This window comes from Emydura macquarii, unplaced genomic scaffold (genome assembly GCF_026122565.2).
Source record: "Emydura macquarii macquarii isolate MOO-44397 ecotype Brisbane River unplaced genomic scaffold, CSIRO-AGI_Emac_v2 contig_2636, whole genome shotgun sequence".
NCBI classification, from domain to species: Eukaryota; Metazoa; Chordata; order Testudines; family Chelidae; genus Emydura; species Emydura macquarii.
In genome coordinates this window covers 13,705,952-13,730,393 of record NW_027132773.1, presented here as the reverse complement: position 1 = coordinate 13,730,393, position 24,442 = coordinate 13,705,952, and the positions used below count along the sequence as shown (strand labels likewise).

Sequence of the window (24,442 nt, the reverse complement as noted above, 5' to 3'; positions counted from 1 at the left end):
GAAAAAGAGAAGAAAGGTAAAGCATCTGGTGAAGATGGGATAACTGTTGAAATGAGCAGTAGAGGCCTGGAAATCCACAGGTATCTGTGAACCATTTTTTGTGAATCATGGATCCAATGTGGAACTCAAAGGCAGGGAAGTAGCTGTCTACAGCTCATAGCCTTTGAGGCTATTTCCCCGCCTTCAAGATCCGGTGGAGGGGCCCAGTTGCCGATCAGTGGTTTGGTGGCTGACTGGGCAACAGGTGATTGGTCACTCAACAGCTGATCAGTTGTGGGGAGGGGGTGGCTGGTCACCAAACAGCTGATTGGCGGCCCAGGGGCCATGGGTGCGGTGCAGATGCAGATAGAGATAAAATAGAAAAGTGTGAGTTGTGGGTTGGATAGAAGTTGATTCTCACGGATGCAGATCCACATTTTTGTATCCACGCAGGGCTCTAATGATCAAGGCATTTGGAAATACTGGAGTAGAGTGATTTCATAGTTCACAATATGTTTGCTGGATCAAACAAGGATACCAGATGACTGGAGAATGGGATTGATTGTGCCTCTTGAGAAGGGCAAGTCTGATGCAAATGATCCAAACATCTATCGGGGAATCACCCTATTAAGCCAGCCTCTCAAAGTCCTTGAGAATGTTTTGGTGGCAAGGTGGAGGTGCAAGGTGGAGGAAAGTATAAAAGGAGCAAAATGGCTTTAGGAAGGGAAGCAATAATATAGATGCCATATTTGCAATGAGGCAGAAGTTTGAAAGAGTGATGAATGGAGGGTGTAACTGCTATGTAGCATTTACTGATCTTGAGAAACTATATGACTTGATTCTATGGGAGTTGGTGTTTGAGGAATTGAGATGGATGGAAGGGGGACTTGAAGTGGAGATGATAGAGGAATTGCATCTGAGATGATGGTGGTGGCATTGAGACAAGGCAGTATTCTGAGTCCACTTCTCTTTATTCTAGTTATGGAATTAATTAGGAGGAGAACCACTGTGTGGACACAACGTCAGTCTCTCTATGGGCATTTCTTACAAATGGCAGCCCTTTTCTCATAGTGGAACCCTGCGCCTCACCTAAGTTTAAATTGCATCACCAAGCTAAACACCTTCTGTTTGCCAACTGTATTTACCTCAGCTAGCCCAGCTTGCTTTGGGTTCTGCTGTAGAATTCACTCTGGAAGCTCATGACCAATATGAGCTTATAGTGAGTCAGGACAACTTCAACTTCGAGAACAAGTATGATTTTTATTGTTTTATAGGAATTTAACAAGCAGAGAAATACAGGGTTAAAAGAGTAAAAGCCTAAGCACATTCTGTCTTACCTAAACTTAGCCTTTCCTTGCTAGTTTAAGCATGGTCCCCTTAATCCCAATATCCTAAAGCATTTGGTTGTGTGACTCAGTTTGTCCCCCCGCTGGTCCCACCCCCCATCGCAACTGTTACCTCTCGGGCAGTCTGATTCCTAGTCCAGTTTCTGTAGTCCTGAAAGTCACAGGTTGTCTTTGTAACCATTCAAAGCCCTTCTGTCAAGCATTCCCACACAAAGATACCCTGGGGTTTTGAGCAAGGCACATTAACTTGATCCGACTGGTTTATGAATTTCTCCAAATGGTCTCAGAGGTACTTTTCGCACAGTGGATTTCTGGTATTGTCCCACTGAGCAGTAGGCAGTGGAATTCTGTCTACAACCATTGTTTGTGGGTTCCTGCAGGATTTAACCTTTAATACCATAATACAGTGAACCCACAGATATTTATCTAGATATCTATCTAGACATATAAACATTCACAAAAATAATACAAATAATCCTCACATTCTTCACCGTAACAGTTAATCTTCTAGGTTTAATTTAGTATGATATAATAATGTGGAAGTGATCAGCAGAAGAGTGTTTGTCGATGTGTAAGAGAATAAAAGATACTTGTAACAATATGCCTTTGCATCTTAGTAGTTTTAATCATTAGAGTTTTTAATTGTCAAACATTTGCTTTTTTATTGTAAATATGAGTACTAGATGTATTTTAATTTATAATATTGCCTGTCTGCTGATGCAAGGAGTAATCATGTTATGTAATCAGATATTATCACTAAAATATATTGTCGCCTAGCAACAAGAGAGCTTATTAAGCACAGCGTGGTACCAATTCATTCTTCAATCCCTTATCCAGTCAAAAAAATGATACGATAATCACAAAATGGTGACTGAGATATTGAGATGTTCCAATAAGTCAAAAATGGAATTTGAAAACTGTCAACACTGTTTTTCCCCTCCCCACCCGCAAGAAACTGATCTGGGCTATGTTTCAGCTTAGGCGGTAAAACGCACATGAATAATACTGCTTTTCTGTCCCAGTACACAAGTCTAAGGCAGGAGGGATGTAATGTTCTTTCTGTTTTTGGTTGTTTCTTACAAAATGTCTTCAAATCTAGACAACTTTTTATCTTACAACTGTGGATCTTAAGGTTACTCCAATATTAAGCGTTATCTCGATATTGTTCCATGGGTTTGTTTTAAAACTAACCACATCCATGGATTAACTCAAGCGAATTACAGCAATAAGATAATGGACAGACAGAACTTAACTCCATAACCATGTGAATTATATAAATTGTAATAGATTCTGTGTTGATAGGCATGTGTAGCATTCTGAACATAGATAAACCAATGCAAGTAATTAATAACATAGATTATTTACTACCTTTATAAACCAAGGGTATAAAATTTTGTATAATACTCCCTCAGTTAACATTTTGTCTTACACCTGTATTAGGTACTGGAAGCTAATTGATGGAAGTCAGCATGTCATTAGTAATTACACTTTATTCGTGGAAGTTTGATATTTGGGTTCTGTGACATACTGGGCACAATTTAGAGCAGCGGGAGGCTGTGCCTTACAACCTTAGGTGCCTTACAATGCCTTGCTGAGCTAGCTCCCGCCTGGGTGGCTCAGCCTTCCAGCATGGAAGCTACACCCTGAATGTGCCTGTGTAACTGCAGCCTGCTAGTTACACTCTGGCTCTCACCAGCCTTGGTTATACTGCAGGGTGACCACAGCACCTCCTCAGTCCCAGATTTGCCCCCAGAAATGTATATCCTGTACTGCCCAGCACTCTCCTGGACAGTATAACTATATTAAGTCCTTTAAATATTCCTTTAAGGGAATAATAAGCCAGTTTATTATTAAATAGTGTTACCCAGACACACTGGATTAGATAAAACAGTAAAACAAGTTTATTAACTACAAAGAGAGAGATTTTTAAGTAAGTACAAGTATTGAGACACAAAAGTCAGAAATGGCTACAAGAAAAATAAAGATAGGATATTTACTAGTACCTAATTTAACAAACTGTTAGAATCAAGCAAGATTTCTCACCACATACTTCCAGCAAGGTTACTGGTCAAACTCGTCCAGTCAGGACCCCTCCTTCAAAGTCCAGCCGCTATTTTGTTTTGTCTTTTCAGATGCAGCGAATGCGATGGGCAGGGAGAAAGAGAGAGGGGTGCCTGGAGGTGTTTGTCCCTCCATTTTATAGTTCCAGTTCCTCTCTTGAAAAACATTTCCAGCTAAGAACCAGGAGACAGAGTCTATGTTGAAAGATGTCCCCTGCTGGCTTTTTTTTCACCTGTTTGAGATTTCTTTATTTTTCCTTCCTGCTTGATGACTCTGTTTACTGCTTAAATGCAAATTAAGCCAAGCACACATTCCTTTGTTTAGGACAGACCTGTTTGCTGACTTCTGTCTAGGCAGGGCTGTGGGGTTTGGAACATGTGCTAATAAGATCATACAGGAAAATCTTATAACCTCATATACAATGTTGCCACACATATTTTATCAGGACAGTAATGACCAGCAAATTATGAATTTTCAAATGATGCCTTACAAAACATACCTTGTACAATGATTATTATAGTATAGTGTAGGGTGTGAATATAGGGGTGTATTCTATTACGGTATCATCTGCATGTTGCACCAGAGGTGAAATCCATGTCCCCCGGAATTGAATGGCAAACCCCATTGACTTCAATAGGACCAGGATTTATCCCAAGCAGTTACCCTTGTGCAATGGTCAATGGGAGTTACATGACTAAACCACTACACAATTTTGCTCATTGACCTTGGAGCATTTCCCCTGAAGTTTTATGGAAGATTAATGGCAGTCCAACATGGCCCTAAAAGTGGTAGATATTTTACTTAATATAAAAAAGGTTTGTTGGTGTTACTTTAGATAAACAGTGTTACCAACCCCACACATTCAAAAATTGAGTCAGGCACACCGAAAATCATGAGATTGGTATTTTTTTTCAAAATTCCTTGATTTTTAAGTCAAATAAAAAAACTCAACTTGTCATGTAAATCCAGTGAAATCTGAAGCTGGGGCTTAAAGAAAACCCTACTAAATACCAGAAGAATTAAGAATGTTGACAGTGAAAGATGGGGAGTCTCTCAAGGAGGGTCCTGCATGAGATATAGAATGTAAACATGGAGTAACCACCATCGTTTAAGGCTTTTGGGAGATATCTAAAATAGAGGTATTATGGGAGGTTGACACTATTCTCCAAATAACATGAATTGAATTTCACAAATCTAAGCTAAAATCCTGGCCCTGGTTAAATCAGTGGAGATTTGCCATTGACTTTAGTGGGACAGGGATTTCACACCTAAAGTTTCATTGGGGGGCGCGGGTGGGGAGTGGTGGTGGTGGTGGTGGGAAAAGCATTGCTGGACATACATCATCATCATCATCATCATCATCCCCCCCCCCCCCCCCCAGGGCAATAGAGAAAATTTTACTCCTCACTTATCAGAAATTACACAAAATTAGAGATCCTGCTATGATGGAGGTGGCTGAACAGCCATCTTGCTCTGTCAGTGAGGTCCCTGAAGAAGCTGCTGGCACCATGCATGCTAGCTTGAACAGTTTTTTGTTTGAGTCTGACAGTGTTTTCCCTACTATATTTGCAGTTAATGACTCAGAGTAGTATACCTGTGATAAGTGAGAAAGCATTTGTCTCTACATTCTTAGTTTGATTACTTTGTACATTTGACAGCACTATCATTGGTCTCCCTTCTTTGTCTAGAATTTTCACTCAGCAGCAGTGAAGAGGAAAAATACATTTTAAAAAAATTGGCAAGGGAGATTTAGGGGCAGATGTGCTATCTGGAACCACTTAAACTAATTTTTTTAAAAGATTGACTAGATTTCATGTTGATTGTGTCCCTTTAATATATTTCCATTATTTTGACAATTTGTGCCATTAGATTAGAGGCTTCTGCAGTGCTATGTGAAGTGATTTTTTTCACCAAGCATGTCAACAGCAATCTACTTTAAATGTCTATGAATTATAAAATCTCAACAGAGTTTTGGAAATTAGTCTAGGATTAGAATTTTTTCTATTATTAGTGAATTAGCTGGTGGGAGAATAGCTTTGGCAAATTAAATATAGTGTCTACTTATCTGATAAAGAATGGTTTCTAAAGTATTACACAAAATATAGCCTTAATGCTGTGAGGCCCTAGAAAAAGCTAGATGCCATAATGTAGTGACAATAGCCATTGAATAGTGGTCAGTACACAAGTTCATTATATTTTCAGGTTCTTATGACTTAATCTCAGCCCTGTCTAGACATTTGAAAATTAGATTAATTGTGCAAAGTACAGCAGGAAAAAGATGTAAATACACAGAAAACAGTCTTATTCTCCCCTGACCAAACTACTACATCACTGCCAGCTCACTGATGATTCCCTCATTTTTAAGCACCCACCCTTGAAGACTTGCTACAGGCAACCATCCCTGTGCTCATGAAGCACAGGAAGTGACTCTGTGGGTGCCATAGATCCCTTAATCTTTTACAAGGGAGTATTGTGTTGCAAGGCATTTTTCTCCACCCACACCAAATTGGCTGAGTTCAGTACTTCCTCAATACTTCCAATCCCCACTGGTTTAGAGAGTTACAGGCCAGTAGAAAGAGTCACATTAGGGTCTCCTCAGTGACAGTGTAGAGCCCCAGGTAGCCAGCAGAATCTCTTTGTGTGCGCATTTTTGTAATACAAAAAGGATATTTGGAATTGGATCCTTATTTAATGTATCCAGTTACAGTGGCTTTTTTCAGTAGGAATCATTTGCATCTTGTTGGATCAATAGTGATCTCAAATAATTTAATCTGCTCACTTCATCCCCTTCCCTCCAACTCCTTAATGGCTCTGTGACATGGCCCCCTTTCTTCTGGTAGAGAGGGATTGGCTAAGGTTCAAGTAATTGACTGGAGAAGGTTACTGTAGACGGTGCCAGCCACACTGCTGGTGCAGCATTTCCAGTATATTGGCTGTTACTGAACAGTTGTTTATTAGACATTTCAGTAGCAGAGAGGGGTGCCCAAAAAGCTCAAAAGAGAAAGTTAATGATATTTCAGCTTTTCATGGAACCTATAGAATTATGTTTAGTCTTGGTGCAAGTACAGTGTAAGATTAATTTATACCACAGTCAGGTAGCTAAATTATTTCTGCAACACTGTAGTCATCAAACTGCTTTATGGTCCTGATTCTGTGAGGTGCTGAGCATGAGTGGACACTCACCAACTCCCAGGATCAAACAGTTGAAGGGAAATGGGATACCTAGAAATATATGCAAGATCTTAATGAATGCCAAATAAATTATTTTAAATGCTTAGCAGTTCATTGTAACAGCTGTAATCCCAATGTGTTACTGTGTATTTTTAATAGTGCAAAGTTACATTAAGGACAGTAGCAGATTGAAAATTGTGAACTGGCACTTTAGCATAACCTCACTGTTCTGTTTGAAACAGTGAAAGTATGAATGTACTGTAACTCACCGTTTATTGGGTCAGTGTCTCTGATGAGCAGGGGTGGCATGAGAACGCAAAGGTTTGAATGCATAGAACACTGAAAACTTGTTTGTGTTTGATTAAACAAATTGACATTGATAGCCCAGGGAAAATAGTACTTTTACTTAGTTGATATTATCTGAATACTACCCACAAATGGAAAATATGCTAATCCCTCCTGTACTGAATGTAAGTTGTTGGCATTGGCAGATCTTTTGCTTTCCCCGCCTTAGAATTTATAATGGAGAGGAACTCTGGGGCAGGATTTCTCAATTAGATCTGATACTCTCCTTTTGAACAGTAGTTATAGGTCAAAAGTTGTTGATGATGAGGTGCATTCATTCCTCCTTCAGTGTGAATGTGGTTATGATTACATTTCATAATCAAAGATGGTAATCTCTCACAGAAAGCGAATTGATAATGCAGATCCTACACGGCTTCATTAAACATTTTTCTACCATTAAAATGGGACAGCATACTGTATTGTTAGTCTTATCTACCAACCACTTTATTTTTAGTGTTTAGTAGATTTATTGCAAATGTATTTTTCTTTCCAATTATCTTATCTAACCCAATAATGGGTTAGTTACCATGAGAAAAAATTATTATAATATTTTGCTGGAACTTTTTAAGGCTCAAGTTCCGTACTCAAAATTATGGATCTTGAAAGCATAAACGTTCATAAATGTTCTATTTAATGTCGTGTCTATAAAATGCTACACTGCTATGCTGATTCATTCAGTCATTCCAAATTAATGCCAAGAAAACTGTGTGCTTTATAAGCTTTACTGTGTATTTTACACTGTCATATATTTGTCAATTACTATATTTTGTGGTAGCTAAAAAAAAATACGACTTTGTACTACACTTCATAGTATCACAAATATAATCTTGAGCCAGATTATCTCCCTAGAGTTGAATCCTGCTTTTTTCTTTGTTGGGTCTCAATCTTGTTTCTTAAATTGATGTGAGTTTTACCAGAGATAGAGTAGGTCAATGATATACAACGAAAGGGGTGGGAACAGGGGGAAGTGGAGGTCTTTTCCCAGCCTGGTCTATGCTACAGAGTTAGGCTGATGTAAGCTGCGTTGCGTTGACTTAGTTGTGCATGTGTCTACACTTAAATTTGTCTCCCACCAGTGTATGCTCTACATTACCCTGAGTTGGGTTGAGCCATGGTCAATGGACAGAGGTTGATGTAGCTGTTACCCCGAAAAGTGGTTTTGGGACCTGTAGGAAGGTGCTGTGGCCTTCCCTGGAGTCTGGACCTGAGGAAGGGCCACAGCGGCCGGGGTGGATCGAAATAGACTCTGCATCCAAGTCTGCCCGGCAACAGAAAGGCCAGGCTGTGACAGGGCCGGCAGGCCAGTCTGCCTGGCAACCGAAAGGCCAGGCAGTGATAGGACCGCCCAATCAGAAGCAGCGGGGTGGAGTCTCTACCAGAAGGGGCAGTATAAAAGGCAGGCCCTGGGGCTCAGTAGGAGGGAGACTGCCGTCGGAGGCAGATGTGCTGCCCCGCTGGCTGAGGCCTAGGCCGGAGTGGAGCCGGGCTGACACCAGGGACACTCGCCTCCCAGAGCAGAGACCCCAACCATTCCCCGATCCTGCCTCAGGGCCTGGGGACCGGGTAGGGCCTTTGGGTAGCTGGACCAGGCCACGGTGACTGGACCGAGCTACCAGATCCCCAGGACTGGACCGAGACCCCCAAGCAACCCGGATGGGAGATACCCCCCCGAGGCCAAACGGGATCCAGAGGAGCTGCCTGCTGCCGAGCCCCCAGAGATGAGACAGGACCTGAACGAGCTGCCTGATGCGGAGCCATCCCAAGAGCCCTGTGACCTGGAGGAGCTGCCCCTCACAGAGGAGCTCCCCACCTTGCCACCTGTGGATGAGGAGGGACTGGCAGACCTACCACGGACTGAGTATCCCAGAGACCCCAAGGACCCTGATGAGACAGGTACCTGGGGATATGGGGAGGAAGTGGCCCAGGGACAGCCATAACCATGGCTGAGAGAGGGGCTAGACCCCGTCGGTGTGTTGCGGTGGGAGCCCCGCCGACTCAGTGGCAACACCTTTGCCACTGCTAGGGCCCTGGGCTGGGACGCAGTGGAGATGCATGGGCCTGCGTACCCCTCCCCACTTCCCTAGCCACCCTGGGAAAGCCTCCTCCTCGCGACCGCTACAGAGAGTGGACCCACTGCTTGCCCGCCCTGTCTAAGGGCTGGGGCAATTGACTACTTGCTTGCTTGCCCTGCCTAAGGGCTGGGGCAATGGACTGCATGCTTGCTCGTCCGCCCTGCCCAAGGGCCGGGGCTATAGACTGCTTGATGGTCCGCCCTGCCTGAGGGCCGGACTATGACTCATACGGAGACGCTGTTCCCCATTTAGGAAGGTGCTGTGGCCTTCCCCAGAGTCTGGACCTGAGGAAGGGCCGCAGTGACTGGGCCGTATCAGACGGCCATCTAACAGGACCCTTAAAATAACCTGCCTATCGGACACTTAATCTGTCCATCCTTGGGTATGGGTCTTCAGAGTAGCTAAGGAAATACTTAAAGGACATGGATACAGCCTTTCAATAAATGATTGACACAGGCAGTATTCTTTCCAAAACAAGACACCTTTTATTGGTGCAATCCCTTATTGCAATTAAAGAGCACTTTAAACCACAATAATGTACAGTTCAAATTATTCTAATTGGGTGCGCTTTGCCACAGATGGCCAGTCCATTACAGATTGCTTACAGCTGTTCTTAAATGTACCTTACATTTTACATAGGTAAATTACACTTAACACACGCATACTAATACTACACTACACTATGATTAAAACTGGCAGGTTTACTCTCTCCTGTTGGCTTTCTGTTTCTGCTTCTGCTGTTGTTGTTGATGCTGCTGTTGCTGTTTCTTTTGGTCAGCTCTCTCTTTCTTGATCAGCTCTGCTTCTCTGCTCTGGTTTCTCAGAAGCTCCCTGTCAGCTCATCCGCTCTCCACCTCCTCTCAACTGTCCTAACCATTTGTCTTTTATGCTGTCCTGTCAAAACTTTCTAGATTATTTTTAACTACTCATTCCATTCATTCAGGCTTATTGCCAGTTGTTTACCTCAGCTTTATGATCTGCTGACCGTATCATGTGACCTGTAACTTCCAATGGTGGAGTGACTTGTGTTTATTCAAAATTGAAGCTCTGGACACAAAATGGAGTCTGAGGAATTTCTCTGGTATCACAGCGTGAATGTAGTCACTGTGTTACCTATGACAACCCTCACGGTCCTCCAGCAGCTGTTCCACAATGCCTGACACTGATCACTCGTGTCACCATTGTGAACTCCACTGCCCTGGAATCATGGACACCAGAAGTCACTCTCCTTTTAAAGGTTCACAAATTTTTGAAATGCCTTTTCCTGATTATCTAGCTTGGCAAGCACATCTAGCAGCTCTCCATGGTTGTGTGCAACTGATCATGCAGGCTGCACGCTCCAGACCTACTCTGTCATGGAGTAGACAGCAGATATTGGGTGTCTTTAACCTGAGAGGAAAAGAGGCTATGCAAACTGACTGCCAGTTGGGAGGGAAAGGATGAGCATAAGAGACAAGTTACTTCATCACTCCCCTTGCAGCCTCCAATCCCTCTGCTGCCGCATTGGAAGAGAATGAGCGTGAAGTAGAGAAAATAGGATGAGGATCCCCAAAAACCTAGTACTGTCTCTGCTCATGTTAAATGTCTGCCTGTTCTGAAACACACATCTTGTTGCTCCTGACACTATAGTAGTATATCAGCATTGAACAGGTATTGTTCATAGTGGATGTGATAGAGCAGTGGCTCTCAACCTTTACAGACTGCTGTACCCTTTTCAGGAGTCTGATCTGTCTTGCATGCCCAAGTTTCATCTCACTTAAAATCTACTTGCTTTCAAAATCAGACATAAAAATACAAAAAGGTCACAGCACACTATTACTGAAAAATTGCTTGTTTTCTCATTTTTACCATATAATTATAAAATAAATCACCTGGAATATAAATATTGTACTTACATTTCAGGGTATAGCATATAGATCAGTATAAACAAGTCATTGTCTGTATGAAATTTTAGTTTGTACTGACTTCGCTAGTGCTTTTTATGTAGCCTGTTGTAAAACTAGGCAAATGTGTAGTTGAGTTGATGTATCCCCTGGAAGAGCACTGCAGGGATACGCATATCCCTGGTTGAGAACCACTGTGATAGAGGGCGCTACACTTTGCCTGTCACAGACTCCAGGAGCCTCTTCTAAGCATGTTTTATTTTTTGTAACCCTTCTCACTCTGTTAGCATTTCTTGTCTTCTGTAATGGCAGGACAGCTTTGACAAATAAGTTGGCCTCACAGTATGTTCTGAAGATGGCCTGATTTGGGCTTAGTCTTTTCCAGTAGCTTATTCCAAAGTCATGCACCCTTTACCAAGAACGGTACATCTCTAGCTCCTGTAAGCTCTGTCCTAGGACTTGTATTGTCTTAGAAGAGGACAGCTGTCCTGTTGAAAGTCAATAGAACTTAGATCTTTACATGACTTAGGTGCTTTTGAAAAGTGAACCTTTTATATTTTAAGACCAAGGTCTTGAGTTGTCAATAAAAGGGAGCTAGGAACTATTAGAGGATGCAAAGCACAGGTCTGCTGTTCTCTAAGCAGATTGTCAAACTGAGGAGATGCTGCTATATTTGTCACAAGTTTAATATGTTTTCCATCTTCAGTCTTAGATACAACAAATCACAAGCTAGTTTGGAGGCGATACATGTTTGGATCACTGTGGTCAGATCCTAATCTAAGAGGAAGGCAGCATTTCGGTCCACCTTTTGATCTTAAAACAAAATCAAATTATGCATAAAAAAACAAACTGTGGAGAAGCCGCAAACAAAAATTTTACTGTAACAAAATTCAGGGCTTCCACACTACTTCATGCATATGCCACTTCTACCAATCGCATGCACCTCTCGCTTGAACATCTTTTTTTTTTTTTTTTTTTTCATTTGGATCAGGGTAAATAATTCAAACATCCCTTTATATTGTTTGGTTATGTCATTAATCATATTAATAAGATGTTCATATGAAAGCAATGTCAGCATACTCATCTTTTAAAGTAGGTCACAACAGCTTTTCTACCTTCTAAGGGTAAAAATCTCCAAAGCAATGACCTTGGACAATATGTTAGAACACAGAATGCCAGGCATAACAGGCATTAAAGAAAAAAACCCATTTGATCTTGGGGAAATTGTTCAAGACATATAAAACTCTAGAACTTAATGTGGCCCAAATCAGTAAGACCATTGGTGAACTGCTATAGAAGAATCCCTGGTGATCCAAGTTAAACTGCTTTTTGAATACAGAAAAGGCAGCAGGAAAGAGAAAGACATGGCAAGAAAAGGGAAAAGGCAAAGAGAGGAAAAAAGAGCTTAGACAATAGTGATGGACATTTTTTAAAAAGTGTTAGCCCATATAATTTTATCACCAAGTATTAAGTGGTCTGCCAATTTTACCTGTGGGATACCATTATTTGATTATTTTGTTCTTTTTTACAATAAGAACAGTGTTCATTTTGTTATCTTTACTTGCTACTGCTGGTACTTTTTTGAGCTCTCAGAAACATCTGGAAAAAGCAGTATAAAATCTTTTGGTCTTGGTACATTTTATCTGTGTAATTTAATTTGTATCTCATCAGTGATAAATGCCATTGTAAATTGGAACATTAGATTTCTTAATTAAGCTAGTGTTTCAGAGTGGTATATGCTAAAAAATAAGACAGACAAAACAATACACATTACATTGTTTTTAGTAGTCTGTGACCGAATGCACCCCTGTATTCATACCCTACACACTATTGTAATAATCTTAGTATAAAATAGGCCTTGTGAGGAATCATTTGAAAGCTAATAACTCATTGGTCAATAATATCATGATGAATGTGTGTAGCAACATTATATGTAAAGTTATGAACATAAGCTGAAATCACGATTGAAATATGTATACCAGACAAGTCTGGGGAGGGGATAGACCTGTTTCTCATAGACAAAGGACAAGCTGATGCCTCTAGCCAGGTGTCATCAAAGTTGATTGGCAGTTATTGGTGAAGTGGCCATTCTTGGGCAATGGCCAGAGGGGATGGGGGGGGGGGGGGCAGGAACAGATTGATCTGGATTTTAACAAAAAACAACATGGACCCTCTTTCACCGTGAGACTCCATGTCTTTGTCCTCACTGTGGGGAAGGAACTTGATCTTGGGTAACCCTCAGGAATATGCAGTTCAAAGGGTTCTGGACTTTAAAATTGAGGGGCAAAAACACCCCAGGTATTCTTTTTTTTTTCCCAATCTTTTTTTCTCTCTCTTTCTCTTTCACCTAACAAGACAAAGGAACCAACCTTTTGACTTTGGGAGGGATCCTGACATGAAAATTTGGTTAGCAATGTTTCTGGGAACATGTGGTAAGGATTTTACCTTAAAGCAAATCTAGTTTGATAAGTTTTAGTTACCTATTAGCTTTTTTCTCTTGTAACCATTACTGACTTTAATATCTTATTCTTGTACTTACTTAAAAACTATCTATTTGTAGCTAAATAAACTAGTCGTATTCTTTAATCAAAACTAATCCAGGATAAACTGGGTTGTGAGGTAACTCCATTTAAAGTAGCAATTTTTTGTATACTGTATATTGACCCCTTACAAGGGCTACAGACCTGTTATAAAATAACTTCTTCAATGTAACACGTAAACCAAATGTATTCTTCACATCAGATTTGAAGATGGAAGCAGAGCTAGTCTCTAAACTTTCCAGTTAACGGCTATATGTTGGAGACAAATGTAGCCTGTAGTCTTTTTTACTTAAATTTCATCGAGGGCTGTATGACAAATGAAAATGTAAAAGAGAGACCCCTCCTCTTTTTTCCCCAAATCCCATTCCCTCTTGACAAGAGTAATATTTTCTGGGAATTATTGACCTTAATCAAATTTAATTATCTGTAAACAAAGGATGAATTTTATTGTAAAAATTATTAGCCCATGTCGAATGTGGACATATTTCACTCAGTGGATCATTTGTGAACTGTGAATATTATTTTGAGTATTTCATGTTAAAAATTAGAAATGTTAGATTATTTGATTGGACATATAGGTCACATGGCTTACTTCTATCCTCTGATTGGATGAGTATAACTTTTAGATTCTGTGCCCTGGGAAGATATCACACAGCCTCATTTAAGGTGGACAGCAGGATTTCCATCTTGCTGTTTATTGGCCTGTCAGGTCATTGGGTGATTTGCAGGTCATCAAACAACAGACTCTTTTCTGAGCTTATCATCCTGAAAAGGAAATGGCCTCAATTTATTTCAACAGCTGTCTCTCTGATTTATATTGTGTAGGATTTACCAGATTCTTTCAGTTTGCATGATCAGAATAGATGGAGTGAGGAATGAATATCGTTTACCACCGGTTTTGCCATGACTGTGTTCAACTGCTTCCACTTGTTTCTGTGACTGTTTGCTGCTCACAGTAATGGGATATTCCTGCTTCAACCCTCTAAAGCAGGAATACCATTTTCATCTCATAATTTGGTTTTCTAACCAAGGAGGAGTGATCTTCCAAATGTCTTGAACAGTGTGTGGTGTGTTGATTATGTTGGTAAGGGAAAAACAACTGAATACCAGATAATGAAGACTGGATGCATTTATATACTTAAAACTGTGTATTGTTATAAATTGTACAGTTTTCACAATGCTTGCTTACTTAATTACATATACATTGTATAGGGGTTAATGCCAAAAAACCAAGCAAATGCAAGCCTTCTAAAACTTTGGTTTAACATACATGTCAGAGGAAGCGGCACCCATACATAGTATTTTTGTGATATTATTTAAGGCTTAATTTAATGAGGGTTATTATTTGAGGATTCATCATCTTGTCCATATGATTTTGGTGTCTGAAGTTCTTCTGGTATATTTTGAGGACATTTATTAATACGTAAAGTTATATCTGGTTGCAAACACCTTCCTTTCCCTCTACATTTATCTTCAGTTTTGAGATATTTTTACCTGCACTGGAAATGCGCCATAGGGAGGCGCCAGCAATTTGCTTGGCTGCCTGCTTCTCAAACCCAGTCGGGTTCCCAGACATCTTCCAATGCCTTCTTTTGTATCAGCCAAAATGTGTCAGCACCCAAATCTGACGATGAACCCTATCTCTCACCACCCTCTTTTTATCGGACAACAATGTGTATACAACCCAAAAATGTCCACAGTGGTCTTTAGAACTTATTGCCTCTTATTTTAAGACATGCACATTTTGGCAATATAGTATCTTGAAATATATGAAATCCCAAATCTCTGGGTCTTCCTTATCAAAATTTGTAGGAGTAATATGTAAATCATGAGATAGGAAATTCATTCATGAATTAAAGGATCTCACTGTTATTGGAAGAAGACAATTGCAATCCCAATTAGGTTTCCCAAGTGATTAAAGAAGGATCAAAGTTCTATGTAAGATTGTATTGGACTAACTTGTATGCTAAAGCTCTTATAATAGAATTGATCATTTTTTTTCTGTTGGAATAGATTCTGTGTTATGGGAGAATTCATAATTTATCCAATATCTGAGTTGCATCTACTGTTATCCACTAAATCATTTAAGTTTTGAGAATATGTTGACTAAGTTCCCTTCAGAAATGTCTAGGGTAAATATACATTTTTTTAACCAGTCTTTGGAAGCATCTCTGCTCTTGTTCTGTTATTCTTTCATGATTGTTTTTTATTGTAGCACAGTAGAAGCTTCTTAGATCATTACAATGATTCATGGTCTGGAAAATCTGCTTTGTAGTGATAGACTTAAGGAGCTCAATCTATTTACCTTACCAAAGAGAAGGTTAAGAGGTGGCTTGATCACAGACTATAAGTAGCTACATGGGGATAAGATAAGTGATACTAGAGGCCTTTTTAATTTAGTAGACAAAGGCATAACAAGATTCAGTAGCTAGAAGTTTGTCAGAAAAATTCACACTGGAAATAAATGCAGATTTTTTGCAGGAAGGGTGATTAAACATTGGAACAGCTTACCAAGGGATGTGGTCAGTTCTCCATCACTTGCAGTCTTTAAATTAACAATGGACATCTCTCTAAAAGATACGCTTTAGATGCATCAGAAATTATAAGGCTTGAAACAGGAATCACTGGGTGAGATTTTATGGCCCGTGTTACACAGGAGATCAGGCTAGATGATGATAATGGTCCCTCTGGTGTCACAATCTATGAATCTGTTTCACATGCATGTCTTTCCAGTACTGTTACTGATCTATTTTGCTACTGCATGAAGGTGTTGGTGTGATTTGCTGACTGCTGTCACTAGCAGTTAACCACTTTCTGTACCAAAGGAAATTTATCTTCTTGGCTATGACATAATCGAGAATCTGAAGGCAACAATATGATGGCCAACAGTAGAGAAGTAGAACCCAAGGATAGCAGCAGTAGTAGTAATAATATTTAAGATGCAAATTGGAAAAACCTTTATTGATTTTTAAAGTACCTATTTTGTTGTTTTTTACCCAGGGTTTAACTTATTTTAGATTCGGTTTTGCTTCTAAGCCATTTTTATAGGATGCACAAATTATCAGCATTCCATACTTGTAGACATTCAGTTACTTCATAAGAATATATCTTTCTGATGTCTGTCATGGGAGTCTGTGTTTAAAATTGCATAACCTTCTAAATGCATCTTAGAAGCTGAAACACAGCCTCAGCTTTCATACTAATAAGGAGCACAGTGCCAGGCATAAGATGACAATCCTGAGGCTCACAATAGACAAGCAGGACATTCTGGAATAGGCGTGTATATAACAAAAAGAGCAGGGTAAAGTTCTAAATTGACAGTGTCCCTTTCCACCACAGATTACTAACATTCTATTGTTAATTTTGTTTGTAATACAATGAATGAAGATTCACCCATGCCATACTTTCCTGCCTCACAAAGTTGTTCTGAGGCTCAGTAAATGTTGGCAAAGGACTCTGAGATCATATGGAAAGAGAATCTCCCTATAAAAAATATTCAGAAAACCACTTTATTTTGAAACAATTTCCCTTTTTTCTTGTATTGGCGATTTTCCAACACGGGAGGGGGGGGGAACAGTGACAGCATGCAACCTCCTCAGCATAGCACAAGTATGAGACACAGCAAGCTTCTGAATAAAAAGTCAGTCATCTCCCATAGCTGGACAAAGTCTTTAATACAGTGCTTTTGAAAAACTTCTTTTGTTTTCTGTTACAGTTGACAATTAAGAGTTTACAGTTCTCACAAATCTTCAGCAAGTTTGGCTGTAAAATTCTTCATAAATTTCAGGTTAGTCCTTGGATGAGACTTTCTCCAACAGAGCTGAAGCAGTTAATTATATAACTTAATGCAGGCGGTAAAGCAGAAAAGTATTATTCTTACTTCAATAATTACTAAGTATGCTACATGAGTCCCAATCAAAATACGCCTCCTGTGTTGCATTGCTATGATTTCATTTGACTGAATAAGAAATGTCTTTGCCGGTATTGGTTGAAATCCAGCTTTCCATGCCTACTCAATCCTTTTAGGTGCTTGATTGCTAGAGAATTATATAGTATTGAATAGCTTCAGAATACATATAAGAGCTTGCTTTCCTCTCATCCGTGTTTTAGACACATCCTTGTTAGTTAAATTTAGTCATCTGGCAGTAATGTTCTGTGGAATATTTTGATCTGCCTCAGTTGAAACTTAGTACGAAAACATGTTGATGCAAACCCAGCCTATCGTCCTGTTCACACCTCTCTTTTAGTTTAAACATTAATTAAATATGAATCCCTTAAGTAAACTATATGCAAACAAATTGCACAAGCTCCTTGTCAAATAATTATACAATATTATTGTTGTGACTACATGTGAAATAAAATAAGTTTGACTAATATCATGCACAGATTGCTGACATAATTTTCTTTCAATAATTACTTGTCCTCTTCTTGTTGGGTTACATCACTTACATCACCTGAACCTCCAGTAAAAACTACTGTACTTCAAAAGGAGTTCACAGTCAGTAAATACGGGTAGTGACTGCAACATCAAAAAAGTATTACAGCTAAATTTTCATTGCTTCTTACAGCCTGCTTCAGGCTCAGTTTTGCTCTTAATGTAAGAGTGTTCAATTAGCACAAATAGTTAAGGGCTCTAGTTTTGGGATGAGTACTCCCAGATACTCTACAAGATATCTTACATTGCTCTCTTAAAATCTGTCCTCCTACAACCTTGTGCTGTGATGCCATCAAAACTCTCTAATTAAGCAGGATTGAGGTGAGTGATCACAATGTGGTTTTAAGAGATTTGGATAGTTCAGCTCTGCCTGTAGACTCTTTGAAGTGTAAAAGTATTCAGAAAAGCCTGTGAAATAAGTAGTCATGCAACTTAAAGTATTGCATGGAATATACTAGATATTAATTCATCTGCATGGTATGAAATGATTAAGTGAAATTGGAAATCTCTGAGTTGTCCTTCGCATATGCGCAGGACCATTCTGAAGTATAACCTGTATAATAGGAACTATTAGACAGAATCAGTTTTGCCCTCAATCTATTTTTATAACAGAATGTAGATATTTTTCATCAATGAATGCATCTATTTATTTGTCAGTAAATTGTAAATAAAGGACCTTGTTTTCTCAGACAGTTGTTGCATAGGGGTTAATATAACAAGATGGAAATCACAAGTGTTATCCAGTACTGAGCAGTTAATTCTTAATCTATTAGATCAAGCACATTTAGGGAAAATTCTTTAGAGATTAATTTCGAAAGATCAGATATTTAATGGACATTAATGTCTACAGGATGACCACATTTACAAGTCTGACTAGACTGATATGGTGATGTCTAGAGCACAATATACACCCTGGTATTTGGTACAGAAATTAGTTTCAGATGAAGGTATTAATATATTCTATGTCTTTTGTCTTTTCAAAGCCTGATTTATTTGTTGCTAATAATGATATAATATATTTACACTGCACATTGCCTCAGGATGCTCTGGAGGTCTAATGCAGTTAAAAGATTAAATACACACCTTTCCATTTAGATTTAAAAATGAAAAGAGATTCATCTTGCTAAATATGAAAAGAAAGATAATTCCATAATGGTGGGGCAAAAGCATGAAAACCTCAATCTCTAAATGTCTCCAATTTATATTTTGTACAAATCAAAAAATTAGCAGAATAAGACCATCTAAACAACTGCTATAAGCATAAGGAAAAAGCAAATCTGAAAGATATCATACCATGTGTATCCCTTATCTCTCACTCACAATTTTATATTATTACCAGTGTTCTTGTATGATGATGTGCTATTTTGTATATACAATCCAGTAGTATATGGCAATTTGCCATGAGCTTAATTCTACTTTCAGTAGAATTACAAGTCTAATCAAAATCAGTGGACAACAGGGGAAGCCAGTTTCCCTCCCAACACTGATGCAAGAATGGTGGTGGTTGACCAAGAGCCGCCCCCTTTCTAGCAATTAGTAGTGCCTCTGAGTGAGAGCCCCTACTTCCAACTGACACTTTAGGTAATTGAGCTTTCCTATTTTAATTCTGGCTGTGTCTGGAAACGTTCTCCTCTCCATGTGGATACTAAAGAGCCTTTTCACCTAATTTCTCACTATTTCCCTTTTGTAAGTCTGGGATGTTATTGGCTAATGATGATGATGAAAATGTTTCACTTTTCTTGGTATGAGGATCTTAGTGAATAATGAACAACAAGAGTTGAGCAGTATTCCAATATCGCTACATCTCAGAGCAGTGCAGCCTCTTTTACTTTTTCATTTTGATTTTTACTTAACTGTTACTTTAAAAAAGGTGGTCCTCTCTTCCTAAAAAGGCTACATTTAACTTTGTGTTGTAAATATGGCATAATGCTATTTCTGTTATATATACAATTAACACTATTAAAAAACTCAAATAAGCAAGAAAAGGTTAAAATGTAATATATTTCACTCACACTTCTATCACTTTCTCAGAAGAGTCTGTACCATTTCTGTTTTTCCGTTTCAGAGTAGTAAATTTGACTTCTTTTATGAGATTGATATAAAATCTCTGATTAAGGAACCCACATCTTTGAATCCACTTATTCAGCTAAACCGCAAAATAGAATTTCTAAATGCATGTGCTTTTAAAGAGAATTTTCTATGTTGAACTTTCTTTGATAATTCTGCTTTCAATTGAGAACAAAGATGTTACTATATCCAATTTAGTCACATGTTTGTAAGTGATGAGCTTCTGGTGCCAATGATGGCTTTGTTTTTATGTTTATTAGTGCATGCTCTAGTGCAGTTTAACGTGTCCTGAATTTACTCTATGAACTACGTAGCATACAGTATATTCCTCCTGCCTGAATGACATACTTCATTGATGAGACCTGCTTCTAGTTCACCCATATGCTAATCTCAGTTTGAACACTTTCTCCGTCTCCAGGCCAAAGGAATTGTGCCCTGGCAAAGTGACTCCTGAGTTCTTTTCTTGCTATGTCTAAGGGTCACTTTCTAATATACATTCTTGTCAATCTCTCTTTTTCCATAGATATCCTGGAACACCACTTCTTGATGCTTTCTCATTGTTGGCTTTCTGTGACTCTGTCCTTTATTGGTTCTTTTACCTAGCTGACTATATCTTCAGTATTTAACTTTGGTAGATACTCTTCTCCCTTCCATCCTCCTTCCATGATTGTCACCCAGGGCTCCATCTTCAGTCCTCCCTTTTTCTCGGTACACTTGTTCTGTTATTGATGAGACTCAAGTCTCTTGCTCACTTCATCTTCAACTTGCATCTTTCCAACAACTTCTTCTGGATGTCCTGCAACTTCCTAACCAAATAGGATAAGTCTAGTCCAGGAGCACACATCATGTGACTTCTGTCTTATGATCAGTTTAACCCAGCATGAAATACTAAAATGAAATACTGAAAAACACTATAAATTACTTAGAATATAAGAATGGCCATACTGGGTCAGACCAATGGTCCATTTATCTGTATCAGGATCAGTATCTTGATTAATATATTGATATTTAATTAATTAATTTAATTCATTAATTATTATTGAGTTTATTAATATCACTAGGTGCCATCTTCAGTTGCATTTTGCTCCATGACAGACATTCAAATAGAGAAACTATATGAGGAAGAAGATAGTTTTTCTTTAAGGAACTCTCATTCTTTTCCAGGTGGATTGGAGTCATAAAAGCTCTGCTCTTCATGTGAAAGTTGGCAGTGTCTTTAAAACAAACAGAATTCAGCCCTTGCTGAGCTAATTGAAATTAATAGTTGGAGCTGTAAATATCTAGGTGGTGGTGGTAGTAATAGTAGTAGAGTGTGTGTGTGTGTGTGTGTGTGTGTGTGTGTGTGTATAATTTCAAACTAGAATCATAAAAAGCCAATATAAAGTATACATCTTGGTGTTGAATCTGCTAGTGTGTAACAATCATGAGTGTATTAACTGGAAAAATAAATTAATTCATGCTCAAGAGCTGTTCCTGTGTTCCTGCTTTGGGATCTTTGAGCCTATCATCAGTTGTTGGAGTTGCATTTATTGTACAGTACTCTTGGGAAACTGATTCACAAATCCACCCAATTTAGACTTAATCAGTTTTCACCTTTTATTTATACAATTTCAGACAGAATTATTTTCATGTATAGTGTTTGGACATACATTTATGCCAGATAAATAACCACAAATGAGACAGAATTGGTAAATGGGCCTAAGTTATCACATTCTGGGGCACCAGGAAGTCCTTCCACCTTCCATGGGAGTCATTGCCTCATCTTATTCCTTGGTCTGATTCTGCAGTCCCATCCTTCACAGTTTCTCCACTTTGGGCCCATTTTCACTTCGATTTTGTATATATTTCTACATTGCAGTTTACTTAATCTTTATCCAATTGACTTTTAACACTTCAACCCTTTGGGTTTTAGATAACCCATACGTTACACATGTACAGGCTTTGTGTATTCAAATTTTGTCTTTTTCTTGCTGATTTTTGCAGTTTCTGGGGCATGTCATTTTATGTCACCCTCCCTCCCTCCCTCCCTGGGTCTTCCCAGAAAAAGGGTTTGTTTTGTTGTTACAGGTTTTTGTGTTTTTTACCTCAAAATTTCCAGCACAATATGTTACATTTGTTGTGTCGGGAATAACATCTTTTTAAGAAAATGAGCAATGTCTGTCAAAGAAGAATTGGCAAAGACACACACATGCCTGCAAGGCATTGGCCTAAGTGTTACTTCATCTGTACTCATTCTTAATACATAATTACAAATAATTAAAATATAGTTAACAAAGATTTTAATCTTACCATTTTGCAAATCCTTTATTTTTATATTTTAGTGTTATATGTCAGTATGTCTTATCCCCTTAATTTATTTGGGGAGAGGAATTTGGAGAGTACACTATGATTCTTTAGTTTCAACATTTCTTATCTTCTTTAAACACGGGGTTTTGATTCAAAATTCAGTTTTGTTTGTGAATCACTACAAAGAAATGTCATTAGAAATTTTCCTATGAATGCATTTTGAGGGATGTCTCAATATTAGGGTCTGAATATTTAGTTACTTTTAATGGTGCGCCAACAAGTACATATGAAGTTTTCCTCTTATAGTTGACTTAAGGACGTATTCTTCATAGAATGTTCAATAGATGTTTGCCTGCCTTCTGCGAGGCTGGTTTCACTTGAAGTCAAGGAAATCACAGGATCAGGTCCAGTGTTCACATATTATATTTATTTTCATTCAATTTGAAAATAATTATTGTACTTAAAATAAGTATTCTAATAAAAAGACTGAATTAATGTTTGGTCATCAAGCTTTATTATCTCTTACAATTATACACTGAATTCCTGTAATTCTAGATTGATGGCATGAGGCCATAAATTAATAACAAATTATGCAGTTGTCATTGTTGTCCTTCAGATTTTCAAAAGCACATTTTAAAGCAGTTAGAAATATCTTGAAAACAGGTAAAAATCCACATTGGCAGTAAAAAGGCCAAATAGTACAGGTGGAATAAGATGTCCCGATCTTGATATTGACTTGTGAAATGACAAATACATTCCTGCTAATATCCTCTAGGCTAAGTTAAAACATCAAGCATGGAACAACATGTGCCTTCTGATTTCAAGGTTATGTGGTAAAGCCCCAATGTAGGGAGGTAATAACAATGAGTATGGAGGAGCCTAAAATGTTGAATAAGGTGCCAGTTGTCTATCTGTAAATCTAGTTAATAAATTAGTACAGTTTTTGGCCATATTTTTAAAATTGTCCTAAGAAATGAGATTAAGTGCCTGTTTAGTATTAATCTTAACTTATCATTTAAGTAACTCCCAAATTGTCAAAAGGAAATGCAAAAAGTAAAATTGTTTTTGTTTTTAAAAATCCCATCTGTACTGCTGTACCAGTTCGTAGAATGTGTTACCTTAAGCTGTGCACTGGAAAGTCAGGGATCTAAAAACTCATCCTCACTTTTTTTTCCTGCAAAATTTTTTTCCCTCTGACCTAGGGAAACAACGCTACAAAATTCTTAGGGAGTCCCATGAAGTTCCCATAGCAAATTTCACACTTAAACAGGATGAAATAATTAGAGTGAGATGTGGATGTTTAGAGAGGAAATAGAATTATGTCATGTGGGGATGTTGAATCTGTATTCAGATGATCCAAGTTACAAGAGATGTCAAGGAAACAGAAGGTGATTTTGAAACATTTTAGTGCCAGGGTTGTTTCTTAATACACGCACATCACAATCTGAAAGAAGTAGCCCCCACACTAAGCCAGGGAAAAATAAGTCATGTTTCATGGTATACTTGGATAAAATGTGTATTCTTCCGGGGAAAAAAATGGACTTGGCAACTGGAGTTGTGCAAGAATATTCGGACAAAGCCTGAGTATCTCTGAGAGGTGCCAAGTCCCTCAACTTTCTTTAAGTGAACAGTTCAGGATGCTCAATAGGTACTGAACACTTCAGAGTCGAGGTTTTGATACCAGTAAATTGTGAGCTAGCTCAAAATTTAGTGCAAAATTTAAGGCAGTAGAGAGAAAGAGTTGGCTCAGTGGTTTTGTATATTGTTGTTGGCTCTGACCTCATCACTAAATCATAAGTAGAAGTTGCAATACAACAGACATCTGGATCAGATGTAAAAAATGTTATCAGCTGAATATACAGTCACAGAAACCATCTAATTAATCTGTGTGGACTAATTCCTTATTTAAATATTGGGGGGAGGGGCACAAACAAACTGCTAATAGTTGGTAGGAGGTTGGTGTATTCTGTGTAAGAGATCTACATGCATAATTATGGGTGGTATCTAGCAGACATTTCTGATATTATGCATAACTGTGGTCATGCCAAATGAAATGGTTGCTCTGCAGTCAAATACTGCAAATAATATTAAGCAATAGTGGGGAGAATAGCATTTCAGTTCAGCAGTTTAAGACTCTTACATTATTTAATTGAAATAAATTAAACCTTAAATTCTACCTCTTGTCTCCCATAACCTTCCTGTAGCTAGTTATTCCTTTGAACCTTCACCGACTCTGGACTTGTGCTCCTTTTCACAT

At 38.6% G+C, this 24,442-nt stretch overlaps 1 long non-coding RNA gene across 1 annotated transcript in view; it reads left to right on the top strand.

The window, feature by feature from the left end:
- Positions 1–24,442, top strand: part of LOC137163658 (uncharacterized) — a 116,672-nt gene that overhangs the window by 35,299 nt on the left and 56,931 nt on the right. The window lies entirely within an intron of this gene.